The sequence below is a fragment of the Lissotriton vulgaris genome, unplaced genomic scaffold (genome assembly GCF_964263255.1).
Source record: "Lissotriton vulgaris unplaced genomic scaffold, aLisVul1.2 SCAFFOLD_1277, whole genome shotgun sequence".
NCBI lineage: Eukaryota > Metazoa > Chordata > Amphibia > Caudata > Salamandridae > Lissotriton > Lissotriton vulgaris.
In genome coordinates, this window is record NW_028250275.1 from 311,915 (window position 1) to 328,972 (window position 17,058).

Below are 17,058 nucleotides of genomic sequence, written 5' to 3' on the forward strand. Positions count from 1 at the left end.
CTGCATGTTTTTATCCACCTTTAGACAAAGTGGTTGCATCCAGGGCTGAGATTGTCCAAATTGCTTTGAAAAAAAATGTGAGGGACTGCTAGTTGTTTCTTTGAAGTGTTCGGTAATTAGTCTGCTGACTTCGAGGAGCCAAATGATCCACCCCCTGGGCCGGGTTGCCCTCCAAAGGCCTGATGGCACTGGCTGCTGCCTTTGACGAGCCACCATCCCCTGCTGACGAAAAACAGCTTCTGGGTATCTTAAACAAATAATGTCCGATTGATCAGACTGTCCCGTCCCAAGGACCCTCCACTGCTTATAGCAGGACTTGGGCTGCATTTGTGAAGGGTATTACCGGCTCTTTCTGCAGGCAACACCTCCGTCTGGAGTTGCACTTTAAAACTTTCGATGTCGTTATCGACGTCGCAGTTCTCCTTTTATCGACATCGAGAGGATGAAAGACCGGTTCAGCAGTACCTACAGTATTCGAGTTTTATATTTCTGCAGGCTTGGTAGCCAAGATACACGAGAGTGAGGAATTTGACCAACTTGTAAAATGTAGTAGAACAAGGTAAGTCCCCTGGGTTTACTGTCTCTACGTTGGCTGCCATCCCTGGCATTCGGATTTTTTTTAAACTCCTCTTTTTGTGTTGCCAGTGTTTGCAGCAAGCACACGCTATAGCTGGTTGAGTGCACTGTGCCTGGTAGCGTTGACTCTTAGCAATGTCATCGTATTCTCGCTTATCCCTAGACAGTTTGGTATGAGGATGCACATCAGAGGGCAGGCGCTGCTCCTGGGAGTCAGGTTTCACGTCTCTGCTTCTGCAGTGGAGAAGACAGCAGCGAATAGGCGAGCAGCCCCTGAGAGTAAAGCTCTCAGCAGCTCTGTCTGCACCAGGCTCCATCTGGTCAGCAGGCCCGGGGCATGGCTAATTGGCTTTAGGCGGAGCCCGCCAGACCTGCGAGGGCCCCGCAGATGCAGGCAGCGTTTATTCGCCCCTTTCTAGTGCACCCCTCACCCCGGACAGCACTTTGAAGTCTCCTGGAATGGGTGGATAATGTTGGGCAGGTGTTTGTGGTAATCTCCAGTCCGCCCCTGTGGCTTGTCCAGGGTGGTGAAGAATGGGGTGTATGTGAGCCCTGCATGCAGCCCTTGAAAGCTCTGCCTTGTGCACCCTGCATTGATAATGCTGTGGTTGGAGTATGTCTCTGCTAGGCCGCGTTGAGCCCTGGACTGCCAGTTTTCTTACCCTTTTATTGAATCAATTGAATACAGTGTTTGAAGGTGATACACTGCATAATGGCATTGTTGCTTCTGCATTTTTTGTTAGTATTTCTTGCCCATTTAAGAAGCCTCGTGTTAACCAGGAGGTCCATTAGATATTCATTTTAGTAGTGTATAACAGATGGAGTACTTCTCCATTCCCAGCCCCACTCTGCATTAGGAACATGTATGAGGAGGATGTTGGAGTGGGACCACCGTGTCGCATCGAAGGCACTTTGTTAGGCTTCTGGGCCATCAGTAGCGCACCAGAATGATGCGTTGCTCCCTTCCTGCTTGCAGCTGCGCCGTGCTTCGGCGTGTGAGGGTACTGTGGATAGGAGCATTTGTTGCATTTTCACTTGGTAGTAACAAGAAAAAGAAACTACTCATGACACCTTGTTTTATTCAGTATTTTTTTTACATTTACTTACTTTCATTTGTTTATTAACTTTGAGTCATTATCATTTTTTTAGGCGACACTCCCAGTTGCCCCTTTATTTTCACATGATTGTTTGCCCTTCTCGCACCATCTGTTGGTGCAGCCGGTTGTATGACGTTTAAACGCATGCTTTTACCACGCATGCCTTTACAACGCAAGTCGTTACAACGACTTGCGTTTGAGGGCGCTGGATAGTGGAATAGTTTAATTTTCTATTCCAACTCCAGTCCCCGTGGATAGTAGGGAAGGTGTTGGATAGAAAATGAAACTTTTCCCTATCCAACAGCGCCCTCCAGCGAAAGTCGTTGTAACGACTTTCGTTGTAATTCCTGCGTTGTAATGGTAGTGTGTGGTAAACGTTTTGTTGTAAACGATGTTCCCCGTGCAGCCTGTATACCCAGTTGCGGAAGTTGTAAAATGTCCAGCAAAACATTCCTTGCTCTCTTGCATATGAAAAGTAGCATACTTTACCTTTAAATATTGAGATGCACTCGGGTGCTTTGGTTGGTGACTCAGACTGTTGGCTCCTGGTCACTACCAGTGAATAAGCAGACAGTGAGGGAGCAGGCCTGCACAACAGTTGGCCCTCTGCAGCAGGTTTTGGGGAACAGCTTGTCATTCATTAACAAAAATCACTTGAAAGGTTGGTGTTACTGGTGGAGGTACAAGAAGCCAATTTGTTTAGCTGCTTGTCACATCCTGTGAGACTTTAGAAACCGGTTGTGGGATTGAATTTTACCATTATTTGTTCATGATACAAACACATTTGTCTGGTGCTATTACTAAAACATCTTAAAGTCTCCTAAATACACAGAATCTGCAAAATGCATTGTTTACTGTATTCACTTGATCTTAGGCTGCAGATGTATGTGTCTAATGGACTCTAATCATAATGTGCCATCAGGCTACAATGCAAACACACAAAAGTTGATAGGAGTAATGCTTTCAATATAAGTCTAATCATTGGCAATCACTCCAGGTAGTTTTCTAACTCATTGCTCTTTTGGCCACTCTGCCACCTCAGATTAGACCCAGCCATATGTAAATCATTCTTGGTCCTGCTCCAATAGGAAAAGTCCAGCCCCAACTGCCAACCCGGGTCCTCTCTGAACAGGGACAGAAGCAACTAAAAACTGGGTTTGCCCTGATTGGGTGCTGCTTGATTCCAATGGCACAGCAAGCATGGGATCCACATCTGGGCATACCCTTACCACTTAGGGCGTTGCATCACACAAACAAAAGGTGATGGGAAGAATGCTTGCAATAAGTCTAACCAATGGCAATCATTTAGGGCTGCATTCCAGCCCATCGTTCTTTTGCCCACCATGCCACCTTTAGACTCTGCCAACTGACTGATGAGCCCCAATCAGGGCTAAACCAGTCTTGGGTTGCTTGTCTTCCAGTTCATGAAAGACCTGGCAGTTTGGGCTGGACTGTTACTATTGGAGCAGGGTCAAGACTTATCTGCATATGACTGGGTCCAAACTCAGGTGGCACAATGTGCAAAAGAACGATGGACTGGGATGTGGCTTGAATAATTACCAGTGGTTGAGATTAATTCATGCTTTCCATCTATCACCTTTTTGTATACAGCAGACCACAATTCAACACGCATTTCCAGAGCATGGGTGGACAGTTGTTAAGTCACCTATGGTCTGACCCCTTCTGTGCCTCTCTGTGGACCTGGTGGGAGTTGCATGTAATTTCGATTCTTTTTGTGTTGCTCGTTATGCCTTGCCAGTTGTTTCTTGTGGCCTGCTCTGCTGATTGGCTCTAGCCGTCCTGTCCAACTGACTGTTGCTCATGGTGTTACCCAGTCAAGCAGAAGCCTAGTCCCACCTAACAGCTCACTCTCTGCTGAATCTTGCCTGTGGGTTTACATGGAAAATTAACAACTGGCTATACAGAATACAGTCCACGCGCATAGCATGTAACCCCTTTCAATACTTGCAGCTTCAAGAGCTTGTAAATGTGCAAGGCATTTGCAGACCATTCTTTATTAATTTGGTCCTTTTACCCTGTCACGTTGTCCCCCGAGAGTGGTGTACACTATGTAGCCTTGTCACGGTTGTAATCTTTTTAGAGCGTGGGATTTTTACCATTGTCTCTGGGTTTATGGTGCAGAGTTTTTCTTGGCGAGGGGTTCTGGTGCTTGCTGAAGGCTTGTAATTTCTTGGCTTGGTGAAGGAAGCCGTGGCCTAGGTTTGATGGTACAAAATGCTTAAGTATATTTCTCATGCTTTACTATCCTTCCTAGGAACAGGAAGTAGGAAATTAGGCTATGCCTGTGGATCCTGGCGGGCTCCACACAATTGCGGTCCCGCCCTGACATGCTCTGTTCAGGGCAGAGGCCTGCAGAAATAAAGCATAACTTCAGATGTTTCCTTTCCTCCCACTATAAAAAACAGCAATACAGATATGCAGCTGCGCCAGAGGAGTGACCTTTCACAAAAATGCTGTTGTATTTTCTGGAAAGTGCCATTATGAATGTTTGGTTCTGTGACATACCATGACCGCATCTCAGCATGTTTTCCCACACTAATGAAAAAAGTAATCAAACTAGGACATTGTATCAGTATTTATATTACGTTTTTCATACCCATTGTGAAGACTAAAGCACTTCCTGGGTTCTTGCTTAAGTGGGCACTCCTTGTATATCATTTATATAACACTTAGGAACCATAACAAGGTAACTGGATGGATTTTTAATGTAGAACACCAAGTAGGAAGTAAAGGGATCACCTCCATTTAGTACTGGTGGGTAGGGGTGGACGAAGAATTCCACGGAGTGAAGATTTCTTCTCTTGAGCGGCTCACCACCATTAAGTTTGTGAGTGTTCGCTAGAATAAATGGCACGCTGGACCTCATCCTGGTGAGATTTCTAAAAGCGGGTGATCGCGGCAGGGTGCGATTTCTCGCATTTAGAAATCAACAGAAAACAACAGCGCCCACTGGCATGACGTTTAGTGCCATTTGGGCTGATTTTACTGTTTTGGACAAACTCCTGGCGCTAAAAATCAGTGTGAGCAGCGCGACTTAACAGACTCAGAGGGTGGCTGATATCAGCGAAGTACTGCTCAGTTTTTCTGGCACTTTATAGAGATCCACTGAGTAAAACTCCACCAACTCTGCCCAGGCCTACTGGTGAGTATCTAAGCAAATAGAACACTGGATTTCCAATACAATACAACAGTAAGACACTGTATTAAGCAATTTATCAATTGTAATACCAACTATGCAGTCTACTGCATTATCTGTTGCTGTGGATTAATCTATGTAGGGAGCACTGTACGACCCTTAAAGGAAAGATTTCAAGAACATGTGAGAGCAATTCGAAATAACATTTGCAGTTATCCCCTAGCTGTACATTTCAATCAGAACCATACATTAGAGCAATTACGTGGACTCAGGTTCCATGGTATTTCTCATACCTTCTGTGGACCAAGGGGTGGCGACAGAACGCTCTCACTAAGAAGGACTGAGACACAGTGGATCATTAAATTGGGAGCTGTCGAAATGGGGCTCAACTTTGATAAGGAATTACATGTGTTCCTAATAGATTGATGATACATAATGTCTAGGAGCAAAGCCTGAAGAGTCTAGTCTCTGAATTTTCTTTTATAGGGGATACACAAAATTGTATCCCAAACTGCTTTCTGATGTGTCTGCTTGTGAATATAATTGCTGGGAGGGTGTTTGCAAACTTGGGGGTATTAATTTTTTGCGAGCATTTATTCTTGGCAACATTTAGGTACCTGCAAGGCCAATGTTAAAACATCCAAACATGTGAGGCTTAGAACAAGATGATTGAGATCTGCTACACACTGATAGGATATTTCTTGTGCAAAGACTGATGCCTCCCAATGCCTCATATGTGTTTTTTACCTATGCTTGTTTAACCCTGCAAATTTTAACAATTAAATTGTCACTATTTGGTAACATGTTATGAAAACGAGACAATGTAATTATTTTCCTTTTTTCTCTTCTGTCATACACTTGATATTTCTCTGACTCAATATCCATTCTTCATATGAGTAAGACACAATCTCTATATTAGTAACTAACACGCTTTTTTAGGCTTATGATTAATCGTTGCCCACGGACACTTTAAATCAAAGTTTAATGTTTACTATTGCGTCTCAAGCGTACACCACGATTATAGATCAGCTAGAAGACTGTCATTTGATTCTTACGTAGGTGCAAGTAATTTTCTCCAAATTACTATTTGGCCCGTTGAATATGCATTTACTTTGATTGCATTATCCTTGGGTTTAGTAATACGTGTGGTAACTTGAAATTTGAATCTACTCCCCAAATAGGTCTGCATACTCACTTAAGAAACATAGACACAAATATGTATACAACTCCGTATACATATGGTCGCCGTTTAATTGGGTCTAGTAATACACTTGGTAACTTGGAAATTGAATTTACACCACAAATAGGTCTGCTTACTTATTCAAGAAACATAGACACAAATATGTATACAACTCCTTTCAAATATGGCTGCCGTTTACGACACATTAATATGCACTAGTTTATGAATAGAAACAGGGTGATCATTTCCGGGGACTCAGGTTCATTTCCGGTTTCCTGGCTTTTCTACTCTGATAGAATCATGACCGCATTTACTACGGGAATCCTATAATGGACGTGCCGAGCCGAGTTTGAGCTGCTGAACATAGATACATTCACTAGCGGTGAACTAGCTAGTTTGGGGCAGAAATCTATGACCATGATCGTCATTTCTTCCGGTTTCAATACTAATCCAAGGCACAGTGTGGCAATGGGTCTATCTTGTTCTTCTGGCCAATGTTAGAATCCTTTTAAGAATCTTTCATTCTTATCTTTAGGATAATTTCTAGTCTAAAAACGTTCTTTCCTAATCACTTTCTTTTCTGTTCTTTCACGCTTTTCTCTTTCTTGTAGCCTGGATATGCTGAACATAGATACATTCACTAGCGGTGAGTACTGTATGGCAGATTCTGCCAGTTGTCCGTTTAGTAGACTGGGTGCTGGCTAACAGTTTGCAATTGCGTGGAATCTATGTTGGATCTCCTAGGGGTCTTTAATATTTTATTATTAATTATTATTTTTTTTAATCCGGTCATTACAATTAGGTGACATGTACTAGCACGGGGGTATGCTTTCAACCAACATCTTTTAGCGCGAACAAAATACGCACAGTTATTTTAGATCGATCCGTAATTGGTGAACCATCATTAGTGCTTTTAAATAAAGTTTTACAAACACTATGTGTTAGACAAGATTTCGTAACGCTATTGTTTGTCTTTTAAAATATGTTGAGAGTTCACTAAATCTGTAGTCATTTGAGTTATTACTGACCAGGGACGCATTTGTTCATTTTATAGGGGCATGTCACAGCCTACCTGACTCACAACGACTGTCTCATTTGCACAATAGATAGCAGGAGTAAGTATGGCTCTGACTCAGAAATCCTTACTGCTGCATAAGAACTGTTTTCGTGGTATTTGTCTTCACTGAGAGTTTTTTAATTTCTTTGTCTGCAGCAATCATTTTGAATCTAATGATAATCACAAATAACATGGTATTGACGAGGAGACTTTGGATTAGCTATTGATCTTATATGAGACAAACCTACTATAATGAATGTTTAGGACAATATTATCGTATCACTTATTTCTTTATTTGTGTTCTATTAGATTCTTTACGTATCACACGTTGAGAAAAATAATTCTTACAGGCAGCTCTCTCTGCTCCATTTATTGGGACAAGAATTAGATGGATTTTCGTTCTGACTAGCAAGTGAGTGTTGACTTTTGGAATCAGATAACGCTTTCTGAATCAGGGCCACCAAAGAAGAAATTACTTTGGTAGCAAGAGATCATAACACTATATATTTCCGTTACAGACTTGCTGGTCGACATTGTCCATTTGGAAGACTTCGGGAACCAAATTATTGTGTAGCTTCTCGCGCCCCTTTCATTTGGGCATAAGGTCAGTGTCTGCAAACTTTGGGGCAGAAATCTATGACCATGATGGTCATTTCTTCCGGTTTCAATACTAATCCAAGGCACAGTGTGGCAATGGGTCTATCTTGTTCTTCTGGCCAATGTTAGAATCCTTTTAAGAATCTTTCATTCTTACCTTTAGGATAATTTCTAGTCTAAAACCGTTCTTTTCCAAATCACCTTCTTTTCTGTTCTTTCACGCTATTCTCTTTCTCGTAGCCTGGATATGGTTAAAGAGATTTTAAACATTGTGGGATATACTAACAGGATTTCAACCTATGTCTCTATATCATGTACATGAGACTATATTATTATCTTTGCAGCTTTGAGGAAGTCACTTGGTGTGACGAAACATGTGTCGGCTGTCATGTATTCGGATCAAGACTATGAGGACACAACCATCAATCAGACTTTTTCGAATGTTATACGCATTTTGAGGAAAAATTACCTTACTTAATCCCTTTTTTTGTAACCTTTGATGTCCGACTTGATTGTTTGAATTAAATAATCACTGCTTTTTTAAACTCAATTCTGTTTGGTGTCAGTGATATTATAAGTTTGAACAGTATAGTCTGACTAAGACTGTCTATAAATAGGAGATGTGACTTCTGAGTGCCGGGATATTAGTAATAATACATGGTGAGTATCTATAATCACCTGAAATAAGGTGGTGATGATTGATAATGAAGTGAAAGCATAAACAGAATTCAGTATGGCCCAAGACTGTCTTCGCAATTCAAGTTAAACAAATCAAAGAAAACCACCTTCATCCCAGCAGTCTGTAATGTTGATGTTTAACTTTTGATGTGTTCCCGAATTTTGAAAACCGCTAGTAATGTTTCTAATGTCAAATCTCCTTTCTCTTCGACTATAGTAAATGCTATAGTGTAGCCACTGTGAGCCTTTGGGTGGTACATGCAGACAGATCGTTGTATACATCATTACTCATTAAAGCTGGTTTATGACCACAACAAACATTTTAAGTCCATACATCTGTTCATACATGAGTCCATGAAAGCTGTCAAACATTGCTTTCTACTAGCCTAAAAAGTGTACCACAGTTGTATTTCCTCTAGACGTGTGATGTATTTCAACATTTATCTGGTAGGTGGTGTCATTTTGATTTTTTTTCTCAACTTAACCTCATGCGCGCTAGCGGAATTCCGCTCGCACGCTGAGATTTTGTAAATCGCATGTTACGTGACGAGCTGGGCTCGTCATCAGCGTGCGAGGAGGCTACGCCATGACGAGCCCAGCTCGTCATCAGCGTGGAAGGGCTTAATTCACCGATATGTGTGACAATAGATGGATACCTATAGACTGTTTCATAAATCTACAAGATATTTCCAACTAACTGGCTCTCAGACTCATCCAAACCGTTTTTTCTACTGTGCACTCCCAAATATCCTTTCCTAAACTCTTTCATCCTCTATCCATCCTTTATACTGTTAATTCAACTAACAGACCTGTCTACCACTCCCAACACCAATGTATTTTTCCATCTACTAATCCACCACTAATTCACCTTTGGGTTCCGGCGTAGCGTGCTACTCACCGAAAATTGTAATAGATAGAGAAATACATTTGCAATCTTTTCATTTAGGATGGTAAACCTGATGCAAATTATACCTTTGCAAGACATGAGATTGTACGACATTTCCATGCATTCCATTAGTATAACATCCCTTTACCACATGTAATGACCTATACAACACGTGAACGTATATCATGAACCTTTACCATCCATTTATTTGTGGTTATAATGTGTGTGTTTGTGTGTGATATATCCCACCTTTTACATTTGTTTTCCTCTTAACCTCCATTTACCTTTTTCCTCTCCTGAACCCTATTTTCAACCTGATCTCCTTTTACCTCTACCTATCCCTGAAATCACCTTTATCCTCATTTATCCACTCGTAATACTAAAATTATTTGAAAAGGATACTTGCCTGCCTAGTAAAGGTACGAATATGTTGTTGCGTGATGAAGGCTGTTTCCCATGATATGATGGTTAAGGAACAATAAACTGACCGCACCATGCAGCAAGTGTACTCGTGACGCAAACTGTTCCTTGCTTTAGTGTGTTCATGCACAGCTGTGAACTTCTAAAAGCTGTCCAGCTAATGTCTTACACTCACACTAGCAGAGGCCCAAAGGGGGCCTCGAGGGCCGGCACAATAATGGCCTCCAGAGCCCGAAAAGGAACAAAACTGGTTTTCCCACCAGGAAGCCCCATGCGGCAAACCACACACCTATTGGTGCTAGGTCACTGGACCAATTGGGGGGGGGCCCGGCAAGTGTTTGGATCACCCAATGAGGTGACACTCCCCCTTTTCCAAAGGGGGGAAAAGAAGAAAAGGGGGATATAAGGTGACACTCCCCCTGGGGCAGCTCACTCTACATCATGGAGCTGGGGGAGCGGCACCAAGAATTTCTGGGAGTAGGAAGTCAAGTGACTTGTTAGTAGCACTCAGAAAAATCAAATAACAGCATTTGGCAGTAATGAGGTGTACTCTAGTACCTTTATAATACCTTTCCCAACATCATGGGTTTCATTGCTTGTAGGACAATATTTAAAGTATTTTTTAGACATTGTCTAGAAACACCCCTAAAGGAACTCATGAAAACACTGTGCTGATTGGTTCGATAGCTCATGCACAATAAACTGCAATGGCCGAAGGGCTTTCTTTGATCTCCTTGTACACTAACGTCCCTAGTAATCATTCCAGTTTAAATTACCCGGCTTCCTGAGGGTGTACTGTCAACACTTACACTATGGGTATGTCAGATTTAAGTTTTAGATGGTTAAGGGAAAAGCAACCTGAGCTGCAATACTCCCCCCCAAAAAAAAGATAATGGTGTGAATTATCTCCTTATAACTTACTACGCATAAGGCTGGTTTTATGCAGCCGCTGGTGTTCAAAACATTATATACATAACATAAGACATACATTAATATTGATGCTTTGTACGACTGACTAAGGAAGCAGCGCTTCCATCTGAGGTTTGGAAAAGGAGCACCATTGAGTTGGGTAGCAATAAACATGTGTATACAGGGAGATAAGGCATTCCCATGCAAGGGGCTTGCGCTGTAGTTGAACAAGGTATACCAGGTTTCAGAAATTATGTGTGTGCTTGCAGTGCAAGGTGGATCTCTCCGTTGAGAGGAAAGGGGTGGCGTGAGCAAGGTGCAAACATAAGTGCAAGCACTGACTCTCTTTATTGCAATAAATGTTTGCATATGCGTTACAAATATGTTAGCATCCCGGTAGGGTCAACTCATGATATTCACCCCTCAAAGTAGAAAATAGGTACAGTTGGGTCGCACGGTAAAGAAATTATAACTGTCCAAGCTGACAGTACTACAATGACAATTAATTTTTTGTAAAATATTAGATTTGAATGCGCAAGCTCACGAATATTGAGCAAAACGCTTTTCCAAGGGAAACGTTTTATGATTTTAATAGGGAAGGTCAAAGGCAGCCTTCCAGGGACAGGGATGAGAGTGCGTTCTGGGGCATCCATGCTAAGCAATAGATCATCGCACAGGAGACTTGCTCCTACACGCAGGACGGAAAGAAAGCAATAGTTTCGAAGGTGCATGCTATTAATTTTTTCCCAGCTAGAAAGGAGAGGGGTTGCAGGAGCGCAGTGTAAACAAAGACAGGCCTGACGCCTTTTATTGCAGTAAATGTTGTAACTTCACCTAACCTGTGCATAATGCAAGAGAATGTTACGTGGTACTGTAATGCAATAAATGTTGTAACTTCACCTAAGAATTGCATAATGCAAGAGAATGTTATTTGGTACTGTATGCGGCGTCACGTCTCCATAAGCGGTATCTGACTGTCTCCCAATTTATGATTTCATGTATGACCCATGGTGAGCGGGGACAGTACTGGAAGAGGCAAAAGGGACACAAGCGTTCCACTTTATAACTGCAAGGATGGAGCAGAGCTCACCATTGTAGTTGGGGGAATGATGCCCTTTGGAGCTTACGAGACGCCGGCCTCCCGGAGGCACAGCTAAGATTGGTAATCTAAGCAACAAAAAAAAAATCAAAAAAAACAATGGCATCAGCAGGCTGCACATAAGGACAGCAGGAGGTGAAAACGAAAGACACAGGGAGGGGAGAGCCGCAGGAAGACGGAAGCCTCCCTGGCGGCGTGGGGGAAAAAAAGGTGTATTGGTTTGGTAATGGAAGCACACTGACAGGGCAGTGTGTAGAAGGAGGGCCACTCCCTCTGGGATGCCTCATGGCAGGGTGAGTAGGCCTGAAAAAAAGGGGGTAGCAAACGGAGACGGCACTCGCATCCCAGCTCCCGACAGTTGGCAGGGTACAAAGAGACCAGCAAGGTAGCGAGTTGGGGCCTAACTCGGGGGGGGGGGGGGGGGGGGAAGGCTACCCCTCACACGCAAAGGGGCGTGGAAAACAACAAAGAAGAATCTACGAACTGTCAGAGTGATTTAGGACCCTAGGAGTTGTAAAAGACAAGTGATTTATGACCAGCCAATGATTTATGGCTAATGATTTATGATGATCATGCCGAATGATTTATGATGACAAACATGATAACCATTTGTGACAGAATGATTTATGATACCCCAATGATTTATAACACAATATTTATGGCGCTGATTTATTCTGATCAGGCAGGATGATTTATGACAACAAGAAATGATAACCGATTGTGGCAGAATGATTTATTATACCCCAATGATTTATGACCCGGGGTTTATAATGTCCCACTGACCGGTGTGATACCCAATGTGCAATAACGTATGATGATGATAGGTGAGTTGCACATGTATGACATATGTAATGAGTAATACAACTGCGGCCAACAATGACCACCAAATACAACGACTGTTGGCTGTGTTTAGTAATACAAATGCAGAAGTAGGGTACCTTTCCTGGAATGGGCGCAGTGGGGGTGTTATGTAAATAACGGCATGTGTTCTCCAGGGCACCCGCGTTGCTCACTGGGTATGCATGCCTGGAAAGTGGAGGAGTTTGAAAGAATGGGGAAACAGCTGTTGTTCACACAGCTGGTTCAGATTGTCAACTTTGTTTTGATCTACAGGGTAAGAAAGCGCTGCAGACTCGGACGTTGTCTTCCATTTTAAATTGGATCCGAGGTGTCTGATGACCGCCTCTGTTGTGGGCCGCTGCCTGAGCAAGACACATTGAACGTATCTCAGATTTGTAAAAAATATGCAAATTTTATTGTCCACTTCTCGCTTGTATTCCATCATTTTGCACTTACTGTCTACGACAATGTTTTTCTTGGAACGTATAATATGATTTCAGGTTAGAATTGCCTGTTGGGGTATCCAACTTGGTTCCTTCAAAGGAAAGGTGAAAGGCAGTGCCCAGTCAGCAGAACTTGCATGGTTCTGCTCCTCTCACAGAAGGCATCAGAACATTTTTATTTTTTATTTAAACAAACAAGATATACTCAAGTGCCAACTGCTGCACAATGTGGTCGATCGTAGTGCATAAAAGTCAGTCCAACCTCCAGTACTGCTTCAAAATAAGTGAGGTCTGCAAAAAGCACATGGTCTGCATCCATACGCCTTCGTTCCAGACGTCTAAGCAAAATCTTGTAGATCCCACTGGCCCTACGGGTCTTTGGGAGTATGTAGAACTCAAGTGTCATACATGCTCAGTGGTAATGAATGGTTATTCCGTGTCAAATGCTACAAACCATATGTTTCCAAGTGTTCTGTATCTACTGTCTTCTGGACAGAGGTTTTTTGGGCCTTGGTCCTAGCCTACTGCTAACAATTTCACTGCCTCCTTTCAGAAACATTAGCATCCATCTTGAGTCATTACCATGCGGTTTTATCTGAATTAACTGAAATTCACTTCATACTTGGATAAATACATTTAGCACAAATGATTTTTTCAATCCTGAAAAGCATTTAAGCACACAAGAATGTTACGTTGACCTGTTTCCTAACATTTTGGATAGAAATGAAAGCATCCAACGTATCTCCCTGTGCCCACTAAAGTTCCTTTTTTTGCTGCCTCTTCTAAACTGGGAACGAGCCTTGGCTGCATCTGCCGAGTTTTGAGTTTGTCAAAGGGCCACCATTAACCAGTGGTAACTTACACTGCTTCAGTCAAATCTAGAACACTCGTCAGTGGTTCAACTTGGAATCATCATTAAGATTTGCCTGAACAGCGTGCATCAGCAAAATATTTTGTCAACAAAAAAGAGCTATAAAGCCCTTTACTTAACATTTGTTCGCTTCCACGCCATTTTGTTTAATTGCTTCCTACTGGTCACTGACTTCTGCTCACCTCTTCTTTCCTGCTGGCTTTTTAAGTGTTCATCCCTCCTGTGTAGCTTGGACCAAGTATAGTTTCTGCCTACGGCCAGTGTCCTTTTACTGGCTGCAAGCTCCTGCAGGTACTTTTAAAAACAAAATTTCTACATGCACTCCTCCCACCATTTGTGCTCTGGTCCCCCACTCTGTCCCTCACTGTTGTTTTGCTGTTTCCTCCCTCTTCCCCCACCTCCCTCATGTTGCTTGCCCCACCTCACTCCCCATGCCCTCCATTGTGTTGCTGTTCCCTCCTTTCTACCTCACGCATCTCTTGTGTTGTTTGCCCCCACTGCACTCCCTTCACTCTCCATTGTTTCTACTTTCTCTCCCACACCTCCTTTGTTTTTTTTGCCCCCTCCTCCCCATGTCTGTTGTTTTGATAACCTCAACACAATTCCTTCTGCCCCCCTCCAGCCCTCCCGTCGTCACATAAAAACATTAAACAAAGCCAAGTAACTCTCATGGATGTCGGGGCTGTTTGGCTTTGTCTTATGTTTTTAGGCCTATTGCACAACATCACAGGCTGCTGTGCAACATGGTTTCAATGGGAAAAAAAGCGCTGTGGCGCTGTCAACGATGGCCGCATCATATTGCTATTTGTTTTATGGTCGAGACTAGCGCAGCACACATGCGCTGCTCTATGGGAGGCTCCAACCTTTCCCGAGACTTCTCCGTGTGGGTCTGGCAACTCCCACACATTCCATTAGCCGTTGCGTGTGTCTTTCAATAATGAAAGCACGTAATTGGCCAAAGACGGGTGCATGTCCCGCCTTTTCTCGAAATGTTCATTCCCAAGGCGTTTGGGTCTCGGGAGCTAGCAGCAGCGCACAGTGTGGCAGCTGCATTCCTCCCTCATCATGGATAATTAAATACAGCGCGGTCGCTTTCACTTTAGCGGCCACACATGTTTTCCTTTGATGCTTTGCTTGTTTCACTTCTTCCTGCGTATAAAAGCACAAAATGACGAGCAGGCTGCCCAATAACAGCTCCCACCGGTTTTCGATTGAGCTGCCAGAGTGAAACCTCAGCTCAGTGTCTGTACAGGTAGGAAGTGCCGCTGGCTCGTGGTTCGCCCGCTTAGGATGCAGAATTCTCTCAGCAACATATGATGGCTATCTGGGAGCTCAAAGTCTTTCTCCTCAGGGTGAGTGCGGTTGCTCAGTGACTTTCTTATCGACACAGCTGTCCTGTTTGTTAACACGTGTGCTGGGAGGATGTGGGGAGAGAGATATATGCCCTTACTTGTTTTTGGTGAGCTGTGCGCTACCTTCAGCTTCTGGGGCGACTGTGGTGGTCTGGCTAAACCATTGCATGGTAAAACGTGAGGAACGTTTTTGTGACATCTCTACATGGTACGAAGCAGGCCAGCAGTCTCTTTGCCATCGTGCTGCAGGATTTCCTGGGACTCTCTCCTCCCTGCTTCTGGATACAGAGGATAACGTTTCCTCGAAATTCCTGCTCATAACATTCCCAGCTGGGAGCCCTGCGGCGAACTGAGACAGGAAACAACCTCAAGGGGGAGGGGCCGGGGAAGGACCCCCACCGAGGCACAAATGCGGCTGTAGGCATAGTGTTTTGTTTCATTTTTTGGTTCTTATTGAAAAGTCAGTTTTTAGCCACATGACCGCATTTAACCGAAGTATGCACACTTTTAAGAATTAAAGGGTTTGCTGTTGCGCCAACAGTGTCTTTGTTTTTGAAAATGGCACAGCTAGAATTTGAGCCACTCTTGAGGCTGTGATGCATTATAAAATGGTCCACTGGAATAATCAGATTCGAGGTGATTCCCCATAACGTACCCCATTTGCCACATAACCTGAATATCATATGATGCTTAATTTACATCTTTGAAAAAAGATGTGTTTCTGGCTCAAATGGATCAAACTTTACTATAAAATCATATGAGACTGCGCCAAGGCAGACCCTGTGCAAGGATTAACTATTTACTGCTCAGCTGCTGTATGTATTTTTAACCTTGCATTGTTGTACCAAAAAATTTACTTAGATGGTATTAACGTGCTTCAAAATAAGCAAATAAAGCTGCCATGGAATGTGCCGTATTCTAGTACATAATGTGCCTGTTCTTGCTGCATAATTTAATAAACCATGACGCAAAATCAAGTACCCTTTGCCGCATAATACGGTGCGCCTAATAATATGTGGGTGGCAAAGAACAAGGGATAACACGGAAATGGAAGGGACATTGAAGCCAACATTATAGAATAGATTTCAAAGGCTCTTTCTAAAACTAAAAAGTCATTATGTAAAGCTTTAGAGAGACATTGAAGGTGTACAAAAAATTCTGCTGATTAACTAACCTACAAATCAGCTTTATCTCATTATCATCAATCGATCAAAACTGCTAGATGTCTATATCTTCGTCACCAAATAAAAGAATCTGGAAATTCCTCTAAAGCACTATTTAACATCGTCAAGGATTTTTCATCCCCTCCAGCTTGCAAACAGTCACCACCAGAATCCCAACCACTCTGTGACTCAATAGCGTACTTTTTCCAAGAAAAAATATCTTTGATTTATGCAAACTTTCCTTTTATGAGCTCTAACAACACCAGACTCATTAAGAATCTGGACGCTTCTTTAAAATCCACCACCTGTCATATTAACTAGTTTGAGACCATTTCGCTGGAGGATACTAACAATTTATTGTCAGTAGCGAAATTGGGTTCACCGGCTGACTTATGTTCCCCCAGCCTTATAGCCTTCCTCTCCACAGCGTGTGCTCCTGCAATTCAATTTTTTTTAATTCTTCTATTTTGACTTGTTTTATCCCGGCCACCTGGAAGGAAGCCTACGTTCGACCCATTCTCAAGAAACCATCTGTAGACCCTCAGGTGCTCAGCAATTATAGACCAATATCTCTGCTGCCCTTGCTCGGTAAAACATTGGAAATGGTCATAAACAAACAACTCCGCCAGTATTTAGAACTTAATGACATTCTCGACTCTTCACAGTCGGGCTTTCGTCCGGGTTTTAGCACAGAGATGGCCATTTTGTCTGTCACTGATTCATTGAGACTAAC

The 17,058-nt window shown here is 42.9% G+C and overlaps 1 long non-coding RNA gene across 1 annotated transcript; it reads left to right on the forward strand.

Moving 5' to 3' along the window:
* Nucleotides 1–7,064: 7,064 nt before the first annotated feature.
* On the forward strand, nucleotides 7,065–8,212 carry LOC147663316 (uncharacterized). Its single transcript, XR_015305356.1, has 4 exons — nucleotides 7,065–7,125; nucleotides 7,377–7,479; nucleotides 7,586–7,671; nucleotides 8,009–8,212. It is a non-coding gene; the product is annotated as an uncharacterized LOC147663316 (long non-coding RNA).
* The last annotated feature ends 8,846 nt before the right edge of the window (nucleotides 8,213–17,058 follow it).